We start from the raw sequence: 10,759 nt of genomic DNA on the forward strand, positions 1-10,759 counted from the left end.
TGATGTTCCCACAGTCCTTCAAATTACTCCTTCTTTCATAGCTGATAGGTCTTCGCATCATCTTTGCAGTTCAAGGAATATTAATATTTTATTTACTCCATCTGTGAGGTCTGACTTTAATCCATTAACTGCTTGTCATATCGTTTGGAATAGCCTACCTGAGTCAGCTCAAGCATGTCACTCGTTTGGTATATTCAAAAGAATTAAAAAAAAAAATTTAATGTCTTGATTTTTCATGTTTAAATGTATTATTATTTTTTTAATTTTATTATTTTTTGGGGGGAGGGGGTGACTAGTCTGGGTTGGAAATTTTTGTTGTGAGGGGTACTGTGTTTGTTTATTATTTTTTGTGGCTTGGTTTCAATTATATTTTTGGAATTTGGTTTAATTTATAGGATTGTCCTACATCTTTTTTTCTGTTTTTTTTTGTTCGGGGGTGGGGGTGGGGTCTCATAAAAATCGCTGTTTGTTTGGGTCTTTTAATTAGTGTTTGTTTCTCTTTTTTGTTTTGTTTTGTGTGTGTGTGTGTGTGTGTGTGTGTGTGTGTGTGTTGAGTCTTTGAAAGGTTGAAATGCATTATGTTGAAATTACCTAGTATTTATATTATTTCTGTTTTTCCCCTGTTTTTTTTCCTGGCCATAGAACCTTACGGGGGGTTCTATATTGAAGTGTTTTTGTCGTAAATTTATTGGTTGAATAAATTGATTGATTGATTGATCATAGGGTAGTCCACACACGGAATAAATTGATTGCTTGGTAGTCCCCTGTTTAGTTTTTGATTTTTTTTCTCTCTCTTCTTTTTTTATGTGGATCTTTGTATTTTATTATTTTTTTTCTTGTTTATTTTTTTTGTTTATTTTTTTTCTTTGTTTATTTATTTTTTTTCTTGTGTTGAGTCTCTTAAAGGTGTGAATGTATGATGCTGAAAATGTTTTTGTTTTTTATGTATTTGCTTCATTTTGTTTCTCCCCTGTTGTTTTTTCCTGGCCATAGAGCCTTGCGGGGGAGTTTATATTGAAGTATATTTTGTTAATTTTATTGATTGAATAAATTGATTGATTGATTATATTGCTTCTGATATTCAACAGCCCCTTTTATGAATTCCCTGATCAGAACAACTTAAGTACTCCTACACCCTCTCTCTTTACTCCAAAACGCATGGCTTATATTGTTTCTGATATTCAACAGCTCCTTTTATAAATTCTCTGATCAGAACAACTTAAGTACTCCTACACCCTCTCTCTTTACTCCAAAACGCATGGCTTAGACTGATTCTGGACACTTGAAATATAAAACTGGAATTTAGTTGTTATCACATCAACTTTGGTTGAGTTACAACAATCTACTGTAGTAGATAATAGATGTATTCTATTCTGGTAAATAACAAGGACGTGAGGAACTTCTCTTCCTAAAGTGGTTGGATTCTGATCGGACCCCGAGAAGGCACAGCATGTGGATTAAAACTGATTTTTGACTTGAAACTTCGACTGTGTCAAATAGTAACTATGAAAAACCTAAACTGTGGAAAAAGAAGAAGCAATTTATCATTTATGACACTTACAATTCCGGAATTCCGGGATCATTCATATCCCAAAGGTTCAAAATATCGCAATGAGTTAAATTTAATTATCTAAAATAGCAGAACAAATTGCACTGTCACGAAAGTTTCGATTATATAATAATATAGTTCAGCGACCAGCAATCACCACTTTTGTGCTTAGATTTTTTATGTCATCCTCAAAACTACTATGCGGAACAATATATTGAATTTTATTCTAAATATAAAAGATGTAAAATTTCTTGTAACAGTGTCAGTTTGAATTAGACGTTTGAGTATTTAACAAATAATACAGAAAAATGCGCTTGATTCTGGTAAGAAAATTCTTCTTAAACTACACAGTCAATGCTCTTCTTATTGCTCTATAGATACATGAAAATCACCAGAAGAGAACCGTTTAAGAGTATAGCCTCTTTAGTAGTTTATTTGTGTGTTATAAAAGAAAGATTAGAATGGTGTGCATGTAAGGGCACATCTATCTACCCTTCCTAGGTTTGTTTTCGGGTTCAGAGAAGGTTGGGAGGATGATGTATAGTTGATTGAGAACAAAGTTTTATGAAAATTATTTGTCTATTATTAATGTATTTCCACGCTGAAAGGGATCCCCTTTGGCAGAAGGGCACCCTGCTAAACCGGGAATGGTATTTTTTTGCGGTTGTGAAATTTTTTGTAGTATACCTTATCTTTGTCAATTATGTTTGGTTACCCAAATCCAAATTTCAAAAATAAAAATTGTTTTTAAATTAGTGTAGGTGACATTAAAGTTTGAAATTAAGTGAAAAAGATTATTATGTCACCGAGAGGAGAGGAGGTGGGATTTTAAAAAAAGAGTATAGCCTCTTACCAAAAACAAATATATTCTTGATATGTGTTCTGTAAGTTATTTGGGGAAGGGGGAGACTCACATTCTAGTGATGGGGGGGGGGGAAGGGTAGATTTGTAATAACAGAGAAACAGGGTTATTTTAGGAAATAACGAGAGAAACGAAAAGAATTAGGAGACTTGGAATTAACGGCTTCAAAGCCCTCTTGCGTGTCCACCTACCAAACTCTGCAATGGAGCAATAATAATAAAGAAAGAATATTTTCTTCTGTAAAAATGATCTGATGGTTTCCTGCACCCAAGAATACTTTGAGTCAATTATGTGTATGCGTAGGAATCAGGATTATCCTTTGTAAAATATGTGGCAACTGCCTCCTTGCTCCCCCCAAAAACGATGCCCCCATATTTGAAATAAGTTGGCAACTGCCCCCCCCCAAAAAAAAAAGACGCCCTTATTTAATACTAAAAAAATCAGAGGCATAGTAACGTAAAATACTTGGACATTAAAGGAAGGCCATAAGGATTTAAAGACTTCATGGAGAGGGGATTTCAACCCTATTGAAGGCCAACCGCCACTACAGCTAAATTTTCAAGTATAACCTCATCAAACTATTGTCAAATAGAATATAAAAGTTAATAAAATTCTTATTTTACTGGAAGAGAGGGGGGAGTATGGGGGTCACTTATTTCTTGCTATCCTTTTTCGTTCGCCTGTACAAGAGCTTCCCTGTCAGGTACTCTTAAATCCTTAACTATTTTCTCAAAATTAAGCTTAGGGGTCAGTTTAGGATGTCTAACTACTCTCTAATCTCGTTGCATATAGTAGTGTCTATGTTTCAAATTGAACAAGGCCGCACCCAGGTCGGGATCCACTTTTAAACCCTGTCTAAAATCAGTTGGCCTCATCCTCTTTTTCAACAAAAATAACTATGTAAGGCCCTGATTATTTTAAGAAAATGTTGCTGAACATTGATCATATTAGCAGAATCGTTGAATATCAAAACTTTGTCGTTTTTCACACCATGATAAATAAGTAATTTCATCATTTTGCTAGCTTTATTGGCACTATATATATATATATATATATATATATATATATATATATATATATATATATATATATATATATATATATATATATATATATATATATATATATATATATATGGCACTATAGCAATATATATATATTGGTAGCTTTGAGGTATATATATATATATATATATATATATATATATATATATATATATATATATATATATATATATATATATATATATACTTGATACAAGCGTTAATAAACTAACTGAATTTAACTATGCACCTTTCACACATGAGCGTAAGTTTAAAACTTAAATTATGAAATAGTCTACCTATATAGTCCCTGACAGTTAAAGCGAACGACAGTTAGTACGACCGAAGCCTACTTGATACAAGCGTTAATAAATTAACTGAATTTAAAGCTATGCACTTTTCACACATGAGCGTAAGTTTAAAACTAAAATTATGAAATAGTCTTCCGAAATAGTCCCTGACAGTTAAAGCAAAGGAAATTGAAGAGGTAAAGATTTTTAAATATCTTGGGAGTCTAGTGAGCACCGACGGAAGCCACACGCATTAAATTGTCACATGTATCGTGTGCGCAGGAAGTGCCTTTGATAAGTTAAGAAACGTTTCGAGAAGTTCTACTTTCTCTTTGAAACTGAAATTGAGGCTCTTCAATGAGGTTCCTGTCAGTGCTAATGTACGGTCCTGAAGGCTGGGCGCTGACAAAACAGCTAGAGAAAAGGATACAAAGTCTTGAAAATAATTGTCTTCGACAGATTCTCGGAATCAACTGGACAGCCAAAATTACCAACTCATTCATTAGAGAGAAGGCTAAAAAGCCACTCGTTATTGATAAACTCATAAGCAGTCGGTGGCAATATTGGGGACACCTGGTTAGAATGGGCAGCAATCGTCTACCTCATGATGTTTGGTGTTGGACTCCTCCAGGAGTTTGACGGCGCGGACGACAGAAGGCTACACTTGGACGATGCCTAGAAAAAGCCGCGGTGCTTTCAAGACCATCTCTTGACTGACTTTGGCCGAAGACGCTGCAGAGGTTATCGTAGAGAGGCATCGTTGCCGCCTTATCCTCCGACCGGCGTGGGAAGTCCTAAGTCTAAGGAAGTCTACCTATATAATTGATAAGTTTCAACTCCTACTAAATCACTAATATTTTGCCCTAATGACAATCAAGTGACTTTATTCAAAGAACACCTGAAGCCTGATGATAAGCAACTATTTCTAATCATACCTACAGTGAGTAGGTTTAATTACTATGGGGAAGAATTTTATTTGCAGTCTTTGTGTGCCCACCACAAAATCTGTGTGGCAGTTTTATTTTATCTCACGGCTGAAGACCTGAGTTGAAACTTTCCGAAAACTTTTCTTTTAGGATGGGAGAATTAAGAGGACCTCAGATGTTGCGTTTGGAGTGCGGGACAATTAATTTCTTCACTATTCCTAATAAAAAGATATGGAACACGCTGTGTAACGCCATGCTTTTTTTATGTCTGTCGTTTAACAGGTTCTTCTGCTAGTTTACTCGTAACAACGTCCTTGCGAAGCAAGTATAAGCTAAGGATACGCAGATATATAGAAATAAATGTCTTTTTTTGCAGATGTCGTGTCTTTTTATTTCAACGTTTTTGATAGCTGCATTCGTACCCTCCGCCGCTGGTCAAGATATGAGCATCAGAGGAGAAACTGCAGCGTTTGAGCAGCCAATAGGTGACCTTGACACTGCCCAGAGCAAGCACAAGAAATACTACAAAAAGGCGTATAAATCATACAAGAAAGGACACAAATGGGGCTGAATTTTATAGCTGTCAGTTGATTTTCATTCTCTTCTTTTTTTCTTTTTTTTTCTTTTTTTTATTATTTTATTCAAATACATTGATTCTCTAAATCTTAATTATTGACCGAAATCTATGTGAAGAACTGATTTATGTATCCTGTTCTAAATATACGCTGTTCATAAAGAGAAGACGTGCCAACTGCACCCCCTGCCCTCCTGAAAACCCGAAATCAATTTGAAGAGTTTCCATATAGTTAGACCATTTTTGGTGTCTTAAAGAAGTTTCATCCTTCCAGCATAACCCCCCACCCCCCTCCTCTTCCTAAAACAAGCTCCTGTATGCGTGTTTTGTTGGGGTATTTCTTTATTGACTTTTTTTTGTTGAAGTTCCATGGATCGAAATATAAGTCGTTTTTGTCTCGTATTTATTTTTTTTTCTTACCAGGCAGATACCATTAGCAATTTTCTTATGTATATCTTACATTTTCTTGAAAAAGAACAATCATTTTTACGGAATCCAAAGCCAAGCAATTTGGAAATTATAAGGGTCACTGTAGACATTTTTGAAGAATGGATCTTTTCCATTATACGTATACCACTATTTAAAATGTATTTTCTAATCGTCTCCCCCTCCATAAATCCGGCTCCCCCTCCATAGAAAATTCCATTCCTCATGAAAAATTAATCTGTGGAAAGATCCTCCCACGTTACCCTTCCCCCCCCCCTCCCGACAAAAAAATCCCCTCTGAAAACGTCTGTATATTTCCCAATAATCAATACTATACCTATACAATGGGCAAAGTTTATAACTTACAGCCCTTCCCCGGGAACTGCGTGGGGGGGGGGGGGCTAAGTAATCCTCAAATTCATTGTTATTCAATTTGTCGACTATGCTGACCAAAATAGCTACCTCAAAATTTTGACCGTATGACTTTGGGAAAAAAAATTAGCGTGGGAGGGGCGCTAGCTGTCCTCCAATAATTTTGGTCCCTCTCCTAATCTTCTAAGATTACTGGTTCGGAATGATCACCCCTGGGGACAAAAAAAAAAAAAAAAAAAAAAAAAAAAAAAAAAAAAAACACGCATCCGTGATCTTTCTCTTGTCAAAAAACGCGAAATTCCATATTTTTGTATATAGGAACTTGAAATCTCTAGAGTGAATTCTCTGGTATGCTGAATCTGATGGAGTGATTTTCATTAAGATCACTTGTTGTTTTGGGGGTGTTTCATTCCTTTTTCAAAAATTGGGCAAATTTTCTCAGGCTCGTAGCTTTTGATGGGCACAATTAATTTGATGGATTTTATATATTTTGAATAAGCATCAAAACTCAATTCTTTTGATGCACCTATTGTTGTCAAGACTCTGTTTCTTAGAGTTTCAGTTACTATTGAACCGCATCGCTCCTTACTTACAGTTCGTTACCACGAACTGTTTGATTATGAACCTTCCTCGTCTAGCAGGTATCTATAGAAGTGTACAACGCGCTATCAAGTTTTTCCAGTAGAAGCGTGCTTTGCATAACCCCTAACAATGTACCCATGGTCATGAGACGATTTAAAACGCAAATTCATTGAAGTAGGTTTGTTCGAAATGTGAGTTCTGTGAATACAAATTAATTCGTGTCGATACCCAGAGGCCATTTTCACGAGGATAAAAACCAACGTGAATCAACGTGAATCTGTGTTTTCAGGCCTGAATGACAGTATGATTTTGAAAGTATTTTGAACTCTGTTGCCACCCTTAGTAAAATTTCACTAAATTTATCGAAAACGGACCTGAGTTAGTAAATTTAGTAAATCGAGGTCAAATTTAGCAAATTTTTAAAAATTTTGAAAATTTAGTAAGTTTTTTAGTTAATTTACAAGGAATATGAAAAAAAATGTTTAATTATTTTTGTGCCAAGTTTCATTCTGTTGAACAAAATTTGAACATTTTTCTCTGTCTGAATTATTATTTTTTATTCTTTGGCTTCAGTTTCAGTCCCCCTCTCCAACTTCTTCATCACCAGTAGTATATTGCGTAGTGCTTTGAAAACCTGAATCGTGGATAAAACCAACAAATTTCGTTTTTATTGAGGAATCAATTCTGCAACTAATACGTGTGTTCCGTGCACAAGGGTGCATGGTCAGTTTTTGCTCAAAAGTGGTGAAAAACTGAACAGAAAAGGATGTACAACACCCGCTAGTGTGGTAAATCTTCACGGGGGATGAAAAGGTGACTCAAGAAGTGTTTTGCGTTTTTTTCTAATGGGCGGAAAAAACCCGCAAACTATTGAGTCCTCCAAAAACTATTTTGATGGGTTTTTCCTCATGGTTGATTCCTCCCAATGTAGGTAAACAACACACTTCTTTAACTGTTCAGAAGGAGATTACAGATTTTGTGGACATTGAGGAATAGTTCAGATTTTTTTCCCCTCTCATCGTTTCTTGGAGCACTTAAAAAGCTAACAAGCTTATTGAAATATCGAATGTGGATGAAGGTTGGTCTAGGCAACAACTGGATGTAAAAGTGTCGACCACTTTTCTATTTCAGGTTGGTTTGGTTACCAGAAAATAGTCACCACATTTTCTACATTGCCCATGTTTGCATTGCGTGTCTGGATGCGCCTATGTCATATCATCTGGGAGGTCGGCATTTTTTCGTCTTCATGGAAACTACCGGAAGGGACTTTTTTTTTTGCTTTTTTTATCCTGTATTCGAATATTTGCATATGTTTGCTAAAGTTGATTTGTGATTCGTTCTAACAATTAATTTCGAGAAGATAATCATTTTAATAAATAAAGTTCCTGTAACGATGGTAATCTCTAAGTAGTAAAATAAATTGTTTTATGTCCAAAGTTCATCTTCAAAAAGACGTATCAAGCTGAAAACAGTGCTAGAATCATCTGAAGTTTTGCCTTGATGAAAGTTTCTTGTTTGTCGGGCACCGAAAACTACCAATAGCAGTAAACTGCAGTCTAGTCAGACAGTAATTTACTGTCTAATATACAGAGATGCACAACTTAACAGAAGGATTAATGCAATCGAGATTCCTGAGTGCTTCATTAGTGCCATGACAGCATACACTAAGGAGGTGGCAAGAAAAAACCGTCAAGTACAGACAAGGCTTGATAGGCGGGCTAACGCTCGCAATCCGTTTCCGGTAGAATCTTTTCTCCAAACAAAATACCGTGGGAGCGGTAAGACAACTGTTGCCCTTTTGAATTCACTTCTTGCTGGTGCAAATGGACAACTATTGTCCGAATCGGTCAAGTCTGCAAGAAGTGATTTGAACAAACAGGACAGTTGTTTACCGACCGGTGAAAATTCGAAGCAGGTTGTTGTTTTCCGTCTGTCGTGACTGACCCCCATTTGACGAAAATAGTATAGTAACAGACTTATGAAGGAGTCATAAAAAGAGACCCTTGAAAGTGGAGTTTGGCTTCTGTACTGCGCAAGCGCGCTCCTACCCTCAACAAATCAGAAGTAGCTGCACACTTTTTAGGGTAAGGAAATATTCCGCTTCCTGTAACTCCAACAAATTGATGTTGTCAGCCAATATAGTGACGTCTGTAGTTTTAATAAAACAAATAAAATTCGAGAGACAAGCGACAGCAGTAGGTTTATTTCAAGGAAACAAAAAGAAAAAAAAACAGACAGAGAAAAGAAGAAAAGAGAAAAAAAGAAATAAGATTGTGAAACTCCTATTGATTATCCACTTATTGTAAAAATCAAAGCTTGATGGTGCGCCAAATAATTTTGGGGGATTTAGTAATTCTTTCCTCTCAGATTTAGTAATTTTTCCAGGCCAGGGTAGCAACACTGACGTTGAACCTGATAAAGAGCCTTAGTTCAACTCTGCCTTTAGATGGACAACTAGATGGACAAATTCACATTTTGGTGAACTATCGGATGTTTTCACGAGAATGGGAGGTCAACATTAGCCCAACTCTCATCTTAACGAAAATGGACCCATTTTTAACCTAACCGGTGCATGGGCGCACGTAGCTTCTTCTATAGGGGGGGGGCAGCCGATTCTGTCATGAAGGGTTGAGGGCTGAAGTTATATTGGCAGTTCCAAAAACCTTACATTGCCAGCACGTTCTATCATACCTATAAAATCTTTATTAATAAGTAATCACCAAAAATCATCAATAAGCTTCAGCATTAATCAGTCTTCTTGGATTAGAGCTAGGACCTTCCAAGACATTATGGATAATTGCTTCTTGCTTGACTTTTATTCTGTCATTCAAGCTGTTTATTTCTAGCTTTTTCAACCATCTACCTTTTATCAATTGCTTTTTTAGCCATCTAACTTTTTTCAACTATTTTTGCAGTCATATCTAGTGTAAATTTGAGGTTCTAGGGGGGACAGCTGCCCCCCTTCCGTACGCCCATGAGCTGATGGACACCTAAAACTCCTGTTTAGTTAAAAGTTTCTAAAGTTGATGAGCTGTCGATTTCTAAAGACATCTACACCTTCAAAGGAAAGCTACACCTTCTTAAGCTTTTTGTTTAATATACATATATTTTTGTATTAATCTGGCACCCGCTACTACCAAAAACTGCATGCTACAGATCGATCTTAATTATGCCTAAGTAAAAATTTCATTTTCAGGTGTTGGTGGTCGAAGAAACTAACAACAATAAAGTTCTACTGGCATTTTCATCGAGGTAAGTAGGTGACTAACTTAAATATGTGGTAAATATACACCGGAGATGCTATAATATTCATGAAGGGTATAATAGTAATAATAATCATAATAATAATAATAAGTAATAAATTAATTATAAGCCAAAAAAATAGGCTATACAGCACAGTGTTCTTAAATACACTCCAAAAGAAAAATAACATAAATATCTAACTTCCCCTCCCCCCCCTCCCTTAGTAAAAAGAAAATCAAGTTTCACTCATTGATGTCAACGCTTCATTTATATGTTTACATAACTGCCTGATTGTCCTTTTTTACTGTCGTCTGCAGGATCCCCGGGAACTCCAAGTTACCACCCTCAAAATACTTTCGCCTTAAAAGAGACAGTTGCTGGCACTCGGTGAGAATATGGGCCACATCATCAATACCTAGGTTACATATGGGGCAAGAGCAATCCGCATCTGCGTTATATGCATAATGAAAAATGTCCCAATTTTGGCTTAACTTGCAAGGAAGCACATGCCATTTCTTTAATAGAAATGTAATATTCTTTAATATAAATCAAAATATAAAATTTCGAGGAAGCTCAACTAAATGATAAATACTAGCAGGCATAGAAGAAATGGGAGACTTCTGAGCCCGTGTCCATCCCCCAAATCTTGATTTTTATCCATCATTCCTTGTATTTTCTATATAACTCCTAATATTTGGCATTTTCTTTAAAGTTGTACTTCCTTCCCTCCCGAAAAAGAAAATTAGCATGATTTTATGTTTAACAGCTAGTCGATGTTTTAATTTCATACTATTCTTCATCTTCTTCTTGAAGATGACATCTTTTTCAAGAGAGAGACGCTCCCTCTCCTGCTGTCTTTAAGAAAGATTCAGCCACAGAACTACACTATCTA

General features: G+C 35.8%; 1 long non-coding RNA gene across 1 annotated transcript; it reads left to right on the forward strand.

Annotated features, from left to right (window-relative positions):
- Nucleotides 1-571: 571 nt before the first annotated feature.
- On the forward strand, nt 572-5,640 carry LOC148947103 (uncharacterized). Its single transcript, XR_016142418.1, has 2 exons — nt 572-1,872; nt 5,047-5,640. It is a non-coding gene; the product is annotated as an uncharacterized LOC148947103 (long non-coding RNA).
- The last annotated feature ends 5,119 nt before the right edge of the window (nt 5,641-10,759 follow it).

The sequence above is a fragment of the Artemia sp. Qi Xiang Cuo genome, chromosome 11, assembly GCF_049724085.1.
Source record: "Artemia sp. Qi Xiang Cuo chromosome 11, ASM4972408v1, whole genome shotgun sequence".
Lineage (NCBI taxonomy): Eukaryota > Metazoa > Arthropoda > Branchiopoda > Anostraca > Artemiidae > Artemia > Artemia sp. Qi Xiang Cuo.